Below are 14,057 nucleotides of genomic sequence, written 5' to 3'. Positions count from 1 at the left end.
GTGCGCAGTACACATCACAATAATGAATCTTCCGCAAGGGCCATAACGATAAAAAAAACTTAGACCTAACCTCAAATCAGAGGAAAATCTAAGCCTGTGCACGTACCATGGTAATCAAAACACAACTAACTTCATTGTCTTCTCAACAAATGTGAGAGACGGGTAATAACCTAGTCAAGCATCTATAGTGAGATATAAAAAAAAATCACAATCCTTTTAGTGAGCATAAATCACAATATAATTCGATTCAAATTCAATTCCAATATCCAATAATTTTTATGCTCATCACAATTCAAATCATAAATTTTGCATTTTATGAAAAATTACCATCACAATTCAAAACATGTTCTATCACAATTTTCCAAAACATAATTTATTCAATCCATAACAATGCTTAATACTTGTGGAAATAACATTTCACAAAGCTAAATTCATACATACTATAAGAATTTCAATAATCATTGAATTAAATCCAGTGCTTGTTAAACATAATACATAAGAAAAATATGTCATTTGATCATATGAAATATTCAAAACAAAATCAGTTAAAACCTAGTTGTGCACAAACCTCTGATAACTATCTCTTAGCTCTGACTCAGTGTTTCCTTCCCCTTCCTTAAGTCTTTGCTAACTGAGAAACACAATTTGAAGTGTTTCAGTACTCATTTAAACTGTCTCTAAGAATAAAGCTTAATAATTAACTTATTGAATTCTATTATTTCCTTAGTCAACCTAAGATGTTGACCCTCGATGCAGTCTAGGTGAATTAGGTTTTAATGTTACCAATATGTCACATTTTATAGCCTTTTTGTATTGGTACATGTTACCAAATTCATTTCCATGTATATTGCAATTTATTGCAATTTGTCGGATCTAGGTATACTAATTTGACCTAGCCGGATGACCTAGTTTCCTCGGCTTTCGGGTTTTGGTCAAAAATACAAACTTGTAAATCTATGTCTTATTGCACACGGGGCAAAATTTCAGGTCATTCTGAGTTTACTAGAGCAAGTTATGGTCATTTTACTATTGCTGGTGAGAATGTACCAAAATTGGTCACTTTAGGTTATTTTAGGTCAATTTTGGTTCGGCCAGTTTTTGGACCCAAACTTGTGCAAGCTTTTTGACTTGCTTATGGTCATTTCTTGGCTTTGGTGTCTTCATAAGACTTGTAGAAATAGGTCTTAACTATTCATGGTCAAAATTTCAGGTCAATTGGACCTGTTTTGTGTGAGTTATGGCCTAAAAACTAACTGCTGCCCAAATGGTAAATTTTCAGGCCTTAATTGCACTAATCCGGATTTGGTCACTTTTCAAGTTACCTTACAAGCAGAATTTTGGTAAGCTTCCTTCATGAAAGTTGGCACATTTTGTGCCTAGTTTCACCTCCAATTGCTCTCATACCAATTGGAGCCACACACTTAAGTTTCTAGGCCCATAACATAAACTGCCCTATTGCATTTTATTCATTACTCATCAAATGACACTTTTAACATTTACCAAACTAAACATTCATGCCAATTCTGGTTTGTACCATAACCTAAACACAAATCACAACATATTGTTGGTCATTTTGGCTGCTTATAATCACACTCAACATGCACCATTTAGTACAGAATTTTTCAAGCTCAAATTATAATAATTCAATCATCTAACCTAGCTCATTTACATGTCAAACCTCACATTATCATACATATACCCAAGCTGCCATAACAACTATCACAATTCAACATTAATATTTCATAAACCAAACATGAAATAACATCTTTATGGTTCACCAAACCAAGCTGCCGATTCATACATTACAGTCCGTTAATTTCCAAGCTTCTAAATTCAAGTGCACATTCACATATACTAAGTATACATCACCCAAATTAATTCCTACACACATAAACATTTAATCAACCCTTTAATCTACCATTTACAAGCAAGAATAAACTGTCCTCAAGGAGTTTCCATGGCTGCCAAAAGTACACATCCCCCTTTAAACATCAAACCTCAAAAATCTCTCCATATTTCAAGTACCCATAACATCCTTACATACTTTAATGAAACCATAACCCAAAAACACAAACTTACCACTTTGGAAACTCTTCAAAATCTCTCCAAAACTTGGTCTTCTTGTTGCCTATCTACTGCCCAAGGTGTATGGACAATCTTTAATGAAGGAAAATGCCAAGAAAGGAGCTTGAATCTCACATGCATGGAGCTTCAAACCATGCGTCAATGGAGTTTTTTGGGAGCAAATTTATGCTGGTTCTAAGGTTGAAGATGAAGATGTGTATTCTGCCCAAGATGATGATTTAGTGGTCCACTTTGATGGGTGAGTGGAGCACTAAGCTTAAATTAAATATTAGTTTAATATAAGATTTCATTTTCCCACATTAAGCTTCCCATTTTTGCTATTTACATTAGGTACCACTAATTTAATTTTTCATGAAATTTTCCAAGTGTAATATCATTTATTTTTAATGGACATTTAGGTCAAAAGACAACTCGGGGTGTCAAATGACCACAATGCCCCTGTTCGGGTTGCATTCCCGATTTTTCGGTAACACCGGGTTTTGTCCATTTTTTGATTTCTCACTTTTCTTTGTACTAATTAATTAATTTTTCTTTGATATTTCTAATGGTATTTATACTTCAATAGACATTTATTTAAGTCCTAAAAATATTTTTCAGGGTTCCCCGCAGTCCAGGCCTAGTCAACGGTCCACGCCGCGACTTCCCGGTGCGGTCACCCATCGCTAGGGTTCTTGGCTCGCTTAACTTGGTTACATTTCTTTGATATTAATTTTCCTTTGTTTTTCTTGTTTTTTATTTTCTTGTATTTCATTATTTTATGTCTCTTCACTCATATCTAAGTGTAGTTCTAGGCATCCTAGTTGTCCGGACAACACTGGTCACTGGAACAGTAGAACGCACTACCGAACTTAGGGGTGCTACATGTAGCCTACAGGCTAGCCTTGCCACCTGAGCTGGACAAGATCCACAATGTATTCCATGTGTTGATGCTCAAGAGATGCATATCAGATCCTTCGCATATCATCTCAGTAGAAGAAATAATTGTACAACCTGATTTGACATGTGAAGAAGAACCAATCAAAATCTTGGCACGAGAGATCAAAGAACTCAGAAACAAGAGAATCTCACTAGTGAAAGTCTTATGGAGACACCACAACACAGAAGAGGAGACATGGGACAGAGAGGAGACGATGAGGCAGCAGTTCCCTCAGCTTTTAACGTCAGGTAAATTTTGAGGATGAATTTTTTATTTAGAGGGGAAGAATTATAACGCCCTCACTTTAGATAGTCTATACATGCTACTGTTCTGATAAACTAATGTCTGTTCAGACAGCTAGGATGTTTGCAACTATACTTAAACTAGGGTGAGGAGATATAAATTTATTGAATAAAGACCAAGAAAAACTAAAAAAAACAAAAAAAAAACTAAATGTTAATAAGTTAAAGGAGCCAGAACTCTAACGATTGGTAACCTTAATGGGAAGTGACTGTGAATACAGTTGCCAACCTCAGACCCACGAGGAACCCTGTGACATAAATATTTAAGATTAAATTAGAGGATTTATGAGGTTTAAATGACATTAAAAATGTCAAAGAAAATTCAAGAAAATTAGGTCAATCGGTATAAACAAGTAAAAATGGTCGAACCACTTGAACAGTGGTCTTTCACCATTTTTCTTCTTTGCAAGCTTGATCTATCACCTTTCTCACCATAAAACTTCAAAGCCCCTTCACAAAAACTTGCTTTTACACATTGAGGAAGATAGTGGCTGCCAAGAAAAGCTAGGAAATTGAAGTTTTACAAGCTTGGGAATTTCTTAAATAAGGTTAGTGTAAGATTTATCTTACCTCTCTTCTTTGATCATGCTTAGCATGTTGAAATGAGTTGGTATGATAAGAAAATTGAAGAAAATAATGCATAATTAAGAACCCTAAATTTTAGCAGCCATGGTTGGGGTTGGTGTTTAATGCTTTTAATTGATATAAATTGATTTAGAAATGATGATGGATGAGTTTATGTGTCTTAGAAGTTGAATTGCATTGAATTTGCATGAGATGTGAAATTTAAGTTAGGGTTTTAACCTAACTTTTAGACTTTTGTGTTATGGATTGAAATTGGTATTGTTGAGATTAATTGTTGCCTATTAGAAGTGCTATGAATGTCAATTGAAGTTTGGGAGATTAGAGGAATTGAAAATTTGGGAGTGTGTTTTCATGCAGGTTTTGGGACCAATGAGTCCAGTGTGAATATTGAGCCATAACTAGAGTTGTGTTGCTCCAATTTGTATGAGGCTAATTGGAGATGAAACTAAGGTCAAAATGCCCTATTTCTCATGAAGAGACCATACCTAAAAATTGTCCCTAACTTGACCTAAAAACTGCTTGAATCCAAACAACCCTAATCTAGACTTACGAAAATGACTAACTGAACAATAAATGTTCAAATGGCCATAACTTACTCTAGAAAGGTCATAGGAGTACATTTTTTATGTAGAACACAGAGCCTAATTCTGCCGCTAACCCAACCAAATTCCTAGCACAATTTAGGTCACCAATTATGTCCAGAACCAAACTGACCTGAAATTCTGGACTTAAACCTATTCGACTAGTTTTGGCAAAAGTGCCAGAACTTGGCCCACAAAACGGAAGATGTAGTGAAACAAAAGGTAAAACCTCTATAAGACTTAGAACCATAATTTTGGTATTTTGACTAAAACCCAGAACTAAATGGAACTTGGTCAATTGACTAGGTCAAGCCAGCATGCCAAAATCTGAAATTGAACCAATTGACCACTTGACCCCAGAAAAGTGTTTATACCATAAATTTTAGTAGAAAACCCCAATTGGGATGAGCCAAATTGTTCTGGAAGCCTAAGAAATAGGGTTCCAACTTTTATTTAGGAACTTGCCTCAAATTTTGAGTGTATAAACCCTAAAATGGGAGATAAAACCACTGACTTGAACCTAGAATCTTGGAGACACAGGGTACCTGAGTCTAGGCCAATTAATTTTCTATAAATAATTCTACAAAACTTAAAAAATTGTAAATCTTAAATCTAAGTGATCCTAAGACATAGGTTAATAACTCCTATGAAGAACATTAGGCCTAAAAGTGGTTGTAACACGTCCAATTAATTAGTTAAATTTTGACTCCCGAATCTGCCTGTTTCTGCAACCAAAAAGAGATAATGAACAAGTTTTGGTTATTTGACCATACCTTGAGTTTTGAAACTCCAAATGACATGATTCAAAAAGAAAAACAAAGACAAGACATAGACGGACAACTTCCATGACAGAAGTGTAGCCAAAAAGTGGTCACATCTTAGCCAATTTGCTAGGAGAAGATAAGATACGAAATCTAGACCTAAAGAAAGGTTAAAGAAATTGTTTAACTCATGATATGTAAATTACCTACTTGAATTACCAAATGCATAAATTACATGCAAATGTATGTGGGACCTATTTCCCACTACAAATTGACAAAATAAATTTCATAAAGTAATTAATAGTACTAATTTTCCCAAAGTATACCTAGACTTATGTATATAGCTTGGATCAATTGGTATACCAATTACGGACTACAGATAGCAGTACTGCCTATATGCATAATTATTGATAGGCAATATCTGTCTAATATGGTTGTTCTATAGGCTTTATGCTTGCCCGTTGGCCATTGTGCCTATTTTAATTTCAGGCTATTATGCCTGTCCGCTGGCCTTGTGCCAGACATGACAGATGTATACATGTTAGAGACATCACTGTCTAACTAGTATACTCTCATGAATCTAGCCTTTATAGTCTGTTATAGGTTACTTGAGCATTGATATGAATTAAACGAGATTGAATAGGGAATAAGTAAATAGAAAAGATCCCGATAACTTTAAATTATTTTAAAGTTCAATTAATACGTCAATAACTCAAAATTTATGAAAATTACACTTAAAATAGTTAATTTAATTATTCTGCTATTTTTATTTGAATTTATGCACCACTAAGCAATTCACTTAGCGCGTTGGTTTTCCATCACATAGGTATTGGAGATCAACCATAGCAGCAGCAGTAGTCGCAGCATTAGTGCTCTGACAGAGATTTGTTTAGATCTGCTAGTCACCTCTTCAGTTAGTTTTGGGTAGGGCCCAGTATATCTAGTTTGTTTCTTTTTGTTCATTTTATATAAGCACAGAATGTAAATCATTTTGAGTTGTAATTAAAGTTTGCAAATTATTGTAAATGAATTTCCATATGAATGAAATGAAGCACATTGCTTGAAACCTTATAAGCATTATTGAATGACATGACACTTAGGAAGTAGAAATGAATATGGATTATTTTTAACAGGTGAATAGTAAACCCCGCCATATGCCAATAAAACAAAGGAAGCTCTGTCCAAATTTCCATAAAAAAAAAATTTCCACACTTGAGATAATACTAGCAAATGGATATTAAATTAATAATGTACACTACAAGACAAGATAGGGTGCTTCGGCACCAAATGTGGCACATCTTACTTGACTACACTATAGACGAGTAAGGGGCGTCATATTTAGAGTTCCCATGATGGTGGAAGAACTTTGGGGTAACTGTTGTGGATTCTACATGGGATATGGTTGTACGGTGGCAAGTACCATAGGTAAGGCATAAAAGGAGTATATTGGGGTTAGCTCATAAACCTAGGGTTTCCAAAACTCCCCTGTTATGGGCATTAATACCCGAACCCATACTCTGGTCCTAGCTATGGAGAAGATATAAATGCTAACTCTTCTCTTACTTCCTCAAAATTGTCTTCTCCCATCCTTCCCCCACCAGAAGGCTCGGGACTCTTATGTTGTTGGGAGATGCCATAAGAACTCCTTCGTGCATCTACGGACAAGTGTTGAATGTATGCAAATGCATGATGGATGATTGTGGATTATATGAGACCAACGTAATTGTGTTTTGTCCTCGTTTTTATATTTAGGGTTTTAAGAATTAACTTTATTATTTCCAAGGTTGTATTATAAATTTATATAATACAATAGGTTGTAAATTCATTTATTTGGTCCTACGAGCTCATTTTCTTTTGTAATTCTCACCTTGGTATGCCAAGGATATTAATGTAAGGATATTGGAGGAGTTTTGTTGTTAATTCGCAAGTATACGGAATCGCATAAGTAATATAGAATGAGTAAGATATCATTTCTATGAGAATTGTCCTTAATAACGAAAATGTATGCTAATTTTACTAATATCTAAATGATCAAATTAATTTGAATGAAAGAATTTAAAACAACTTAAAACTAATATTAACCACAAATAAACTGAAATTAACTCAATTGAAAATTAACCAATAAAAGAAACAAAGATAATAGTTCAAAATCAATTAAAAGAAGGCTAGAGATTTTGACTTCACTTAATCCATTATGCAATTTTACTCATTTTTGTCATATAATTAATTAACTATCTTAGCAAGAGTAATAACACAAAAGTATCTAATAATCCTTCCTAAGCAATATTAAACCTTTCAATTAACCAAGATAATTCAAATTTCCTGATAAAATTATTCGATTAATTAAAGCATTAAAAACCCAAGTGCTAAAATAACCCATAACAATTAGCCTTAGTTTTCACTCTTAGCCAAATAACTATGTTAATGGTTATTCTAACAAGATTCGTAAGATATTTCCCAACCAAATCATGAATCAAAGATCATTCAAGTATTATATCAAATACTTAAAAGCATTAAAATCAAAACAACCATTAATTACTAAAATAGAGAAAATAGACCAAAATTGATTAAAAAAAAAAAATTAGGTCAAGCTACATCAAAATCTCTAGCTAAAATATTTAGCGACTCATATTAAGAAAAGCAAACTCAAACTCTCTAAAATCCAAATCAAACATTATCAAACAAAAATGGTTTAACTCAAAAGGAAAAGAAAAGAAAAGTAGGAACTCTATATATAGATGGTGAAATTCCCCCCTCTAAGAGCCAAATCTTCAAGAAAATTCACTCCAAAAGCTAGATTTCTCTTCAAATATGGATTTTAAAAGGTATTTGGGGCTTTTTGTGTGAAGAAAATATGTGAAAAAATTATTGAAAAGTCTCCCTAATTGCGTCTTTTTTCCCTTTCTCTCTAAAGTTAATTATGAGTTGAATTAATGATTCACACCCTAACTGTGTTGACTCTGGCCTTTCTTGCCCAAGGAATTCTCATCTAACCAATAAGCTGATTTTATGATTCACACCCTGGTCATGCTTGTTTTATTGTTTCATGCCTAGGGTGTTAAATCTCATCTGACACCAAAATCAACATTTCCTTTATTTTTTCTTTAATCAGCTACAAGTCTCACGTCCCAGGGTGTGAATTGACTCCTCTTTCACATCTTGGGCATGAAAATTTAACTCTAAAAACTCTCGAATGTCCCTAATTATCTCCTTCTAAAATTTTCTTCAATCATTGACCATTTTTCACCTAAAATAATAAAAAATCAATAAAATCAAACTTAGAATAAAAAAATTAACATGATTAGTAATAAAGATAACAATTAAAATATAAATGACTCAAAATTGATAAAAACTTACAAAATTAATTAAAATAAAACTATATTTACACCATACATCAAGTTTACAAGAAGAAAGGAGGACCAACACATTGATGAGATCAGTGGGAGCATAAGATGTCAAGAGTTAAAGACTTATGTGTGCATGATGTTGGATGGATGATAACCTAGGATGCCCTTAAATCTAATCACAATGGTTGGGATTAGGGTTCCACAAAAAAGTCCATAATCATGCCTTTTAAAATAAAGAACTTTTGGAATCTTATTCCAAAAGCAACTTATTTTGGTTAAGGATTTGGTTAAACTCTTTAATAAAAAGGTTTAGAAATAAAAGAACCTAAGCACAATATCAAAATATTAATAAGTAAAACACACAATCTTGTGTATTCTTACATGGCCTAGTGTAGAAATCACAATGCCTCATGTAATGTTTGCATGACCTCTTAAAAGTTTTGCATGGCCTCGTGTAACTATTACACTACTTACATAACATTTACATGGCCTCATGTAACTTTTGCATAGCCTCGTGTAACTGTTAGACTAGGTTGTGTAAATTTTACATGGCCCATGCCTTTGCCACATGTAACTCTCTATTTCTCGACACTTGAGATTCAAAAAAATTACACAACATGTTCAAAAAAATTACACAACATGTTACACAACATTTACATGGCCTCGTCTTCCTTTTGCATGAGCCTATGTTATTACAAATTTTCACAAATTTTACTTTTAAAATAATTACATGACCTTGTTTAACTTTTACATGACCTCGTCCAATTATTATAATGTGATGCCCCTTGCCCGTCTACAGTATAGCTGAGCAAAGAATGTCACATTCGGTGCCGGAGCACCCTATCTTATCTTGTCATGTCCATTGTAAATTTTAAAGTTCAATTATTCAGGTTATCCATGTGTGAATTTTTTTTTTTATATCACAATTTATTTTACTAGAAACCCGGACAACGCCTCCTCTGTTTTATTAGCATCTGACGGGTTCTACTATTCACCTTTTAACATAATTGATATTCCATTCACTTCTTATGTATCATGTTATCCACAATTACTCATGTAATTTCAAGAAAATGATATATATATATATTTCATTCATATAAAAAGTCATACACAATAATTTATAATTTTTATTTATAACCCAAAATATAATCACATTCTATTTGTGTACAATAATCCAAAATACAGAATCTAATATATGGGCCCTACCGACAAAATACAATTGTTGAGGTGACTAGCAGACAATGGTAGATCTGGTCAAACGCTGTCGGAGCACTACTGCTGCAGCTGCTGCTGCGGCTGTGATTGGCCTCCAGTACCTACACAATGGAAAATCCATGCACTAAGCAAATTTCTTAGTGGTGCATAAATTAAAATAAAAGTAACAAAATATTTTAAAATTAAATTTATCGGGATTTTTACATAAAATTTGAGTCTTTTACATATTTATTGATCTTCGGAAATAATTAAATTTATCGGGATTTTTTTATATTTATACCTCTGGATTTTTATCTAATTAAATTCATATCAGTGCCCAAGTAACCTATAACAGATTATAAAGGCTGGATACCAAGGAATATACTAGTTAGACATCCATATGTCTATCAAGTATACATCAGTCATGTTTGGCACAAGGCTAGTGGGCAGGCATAAAGCCAGTAATGATAATAGGCACTATGACTAACAGGTAGGCATAAAAGCCAGTAGAATAACCATCTCAGACATTTGTTGTCTGTCAATGATCGTTCATGTGAGTAGTACTGCAATTGATAGTCTCTAAGTGGTATCCAAGCTATATATATGAGTCTAGGTATACTTAGGGCAAATTAATATTATTAATTACTTTAAATAAAATTTATGTCCATTTGTAGTGGGAAGTAGGTCCCACATACATTTCCATGTAAATTATGCATTTAGTAATTCAAGTGGGTAATTTTTCATATTAGGTATTAAATAATTTCTTGAACCATTCTTTAGGTCTAGATTTGGTGTACTGTCTTTACTTATCAAATTGGTCAAGATGTGGCTACTATTTGACCACACTTCCTCCATGGAAGTTGTCCCTCTATGTCTTTTCTTTGTTTTCATTTTTGAATCATGTCATTTGGAGTTTTAGAACTCAAGTTATGGTTAAATAATCATAATTGGTTCATGGTCTCTTTCTGGGTCTAGATTCAGGTAGATTCTAGAGTCTATTTTTGTCTAATTAATTGGACATGTTACAGCCACTTTTAGGCCTAATGTTCTCCATAAGAGTTGTTACCCTATGTTTTATGATCACTCAGATTTTTGAATTACAATTTTTTGAGTTGTATAGACTGAGATATGACCCATTTATTGGCCTGGACTCATGTACCCTATACCATCAAGGTTCAGGTTCAGGTTCAAGTCAGTAGGTTTCACTCCTATTTTAGGGTCCTTACACTCACAATCTGCGGAAAGTTTCTAAATCAAAGTTGGAGCCCTGTTTCTTAGGTTTCCATAAAAGTTTGGCTCATTCCAATTGAAGATTCCTAGTAGGAGATATGCTCTAAAAACTATTCTAAGGTCAAGTGGTCACTTAGGTAATTTCCAGAATTTACATACTGACTTGACCTGATCAATTGACCTAGTTCCCTTGGTTTTTGGGTTTTGGTTAAAACACCAATATTGTAGATCTATGTCTTATGAAATTTTTCTACTGGTTTCACTACATTTGGATTTTTTTAGGCCAAGTTATGGCCTTTTTGCCAAAACTGGTCGGGTAAGCTTATGTCCAACAAATTTTGGGCAGTTTGGTTCTAAACAGTTTTGTGACCTAACTTATGCCAGCAATTTGGTTTGATTAAAGGCATTTATGGGCTCTGTGTTCTTTATTAAAGTTGTAGTCCTATGTCTAAGATTTCAAATGGTATAAAATTCAGGTCATATGGACCTGTCTAGACGGTGTTATGACCAAATGAATGTGTCATGTTCATTTGGTCATTTTTCTGGGTTCAGCGTATGGTCAGCCGGATTGGAACGGTAATTTGGTCAAGTTATGGACAAAATTTGGGCATGGTTTCTCCATGAAAAATGGAGTATTTTGGCCCTACCTTCACCTCCAATTGGCCTCATACAATTCGGAGCAACACAGATTCAGTTATCGGCCAAAATTCAAACTGGACTCAAAGAGTCCCTTAACCTGCATAGCAAAGGCACTCCCAATTTATTTCCTCCAATCTCCCAAACTACAATTTGGTATACATGGCACTTCTAATAAGCCACAATCAATCTCAAAGATGCCAATTTCAAACAATAATGTAAAAGTAGCAATAGTTAGGTCAAACCCTAATTTCAAAGTTCCAATCTCATGCATACTTTCACGCAATTCAATTTTTATACATTAAACTTCATTAATCCACTTCACTAACCAAATCAAAACCACCAAAACCATAAATTCCACTCACTTCCTAGGGTTGTCGAACTTTTGGTCCTTCACAAACCCATATTTTGTTAATTTTTCATGCAATATTAAGTCATCTCAACCTTAATTCAAGGTTTAATGAAGAAAGAAAGAGAGAGTAAGCACTAACCTTTAATGATCAAATTCTTCAAGTTGCCAAACTCCACTCTTTCCAATTTCTTGTTAGCCAATCTCTTTGCCTAGGTGTAGGGATAAATTTTAGTGAAGAGAACTTAGGGTTTTGGGGTAGAAAACTTAGGGAAACCAAGCTTTAAAGAACAAAAATGGGAGAAGCTTAATATGGGAGAGGTTCGGCCATGAAGAAGAGTGAAGAGGAAGATGACTCTTTTTAATTAATTTTGTCTCATTTAATCTCTTCCTTATCTCTTATAAGAATTTGTTAAATTCCCATTAGTTAACACTTTTTAAATGATGTCATTATACATCATGCTTACCTCATAATTCCACTATATTTTAATTTCCTTTCTTTTTCCTTTTTCCATTACATAATTCATTATTTAATTTATTTTATGTATTTTAATCTCTCTTATTTTAATTGATATTTAGGTCAACATTAAACTCTGGGGTTGAAATGACCAAAATGCCCTTCATTATATTTATCGGGTTATTTTTGGTCTATACCGATTAACTATTTTTCTTAAAATTTTTTTGATATTTTTAATGTCATCTATACCTCAATAAACCTTTAATTAAGTCTCCAAAATTATTTCTTAGGGTTTCTCACAGGTCTGGGATCGACAACTGTCTTCAGAGTCTCTTTTTGCTACGGTCACCCCTCGCCGGAACCTCGACTCATTTAATCCAGTTGCATTTCATTTCCTTTATTTTCTCTTAATTTTTCTTATATTTTCTTAACATTTATTCCATCAATTTATGTGTCCTCACTATAGTTTAAGTGTAGCTCTAGACATCCTAACTGTCCGAACAGATGTTAGTCTTCGAAACAATAGAATGTACGGATTACCTACAGTGAGGGCATTACAATTCTTTCCCTCAAAATAAAATTTCATCCTCGAAATTTACCTGATGTGAATAGCTAAGGGAACTGCTGCCTCATCGTCTTCTCGCTCTCCCATGTCGCCTCTTCTATGTTGTGGTGTCTCCATAGGACTTTCACCAGTGGAATTCTCTTATTTCTGAGCTCTTTGATCTCCCATGCCAAGATTCTGATTGGCTCTTCTTTATATGTCAAGTCAGGTTGCACAATTTTCTCTTGAGCATCGATACATGGAATAGGTTATGGATCTTGTCCAGCTCAGGTGGTAAAGCTAGCCTATAGGCTACTGGACCCACACATTCAATGACATCATATGGACCAATAAACCTAAGGCTTAACTTACCCTTCTTGCCAAATCTTAGCACTTTTTTCCAAGATGATACCTTGAGAAACACCTTATCGCTAACCTCATACTCTATGTCTTTTCTCTTCAGGTCAGCACAGTGAAGGAGTGGAAGCGTGAAAAACACAAGTTTATACCATTGAATTCAAAAAATTTTCACCTAGGGTTACATGTATCATGCAAGATTTATTTTTTTCTATTTGATTTCAATGATAAACAACATATTAAAACTCTTTTAATATGTTTTTGGATCTGTATTTTCCATTTAAGATTTTAGAGTTAATCAGATTAATTTTAGAACCCTAGATTAAATGAAGAACAAACACACTAATCTCTTGATGCACTGCAGTGTATTTGCGCCTTTGAGATTCGTCTTCAGGACACCAGATGTTGTCCCTCTAGCTTGTCCACACCAAGAACACCTATGGTAGCCCTTGAACAGCTTCTAAAGCTTTTTCTATTATTTACAAAATCAGGTTGTACCTTTTAAGATATTAAAGATGTAAACAGGACACTAAAAACGATTTCTAGTATTTTTAATTCAAGAGATTATTTGCTAATCTCTTGGAATAGATGAGAGATGAAGAGGAAGAGAGAATATGAGTTTCAAGGGTGGTGGCACACAATGGGAGGTAGCAGCTTGTCTTTTTATTTTTTCATAACAACGCTTATATAGCTAGGTCACCACTTAAACCCTT

This window comes from Hevea brasiliensis, chromosome 15 (genome assembly GCF_030052815.1).
Source record: "Hevea brasiliensis isolate MT/VB/25A 57/8 chromosome 15, ASM3005281v1, whole genome shotgun sequence".
Taxonomy (NCBI): domain Eukaryota; kingdom Viridiplantae; phylum Streptophyta; class Magnoliopsida; order Malpighiales; family Euphorbiaceae; genus Hevea; species Hevea brasiliensis.
This window is presented reverse-complemented; position numbering follows the sequence as displayed.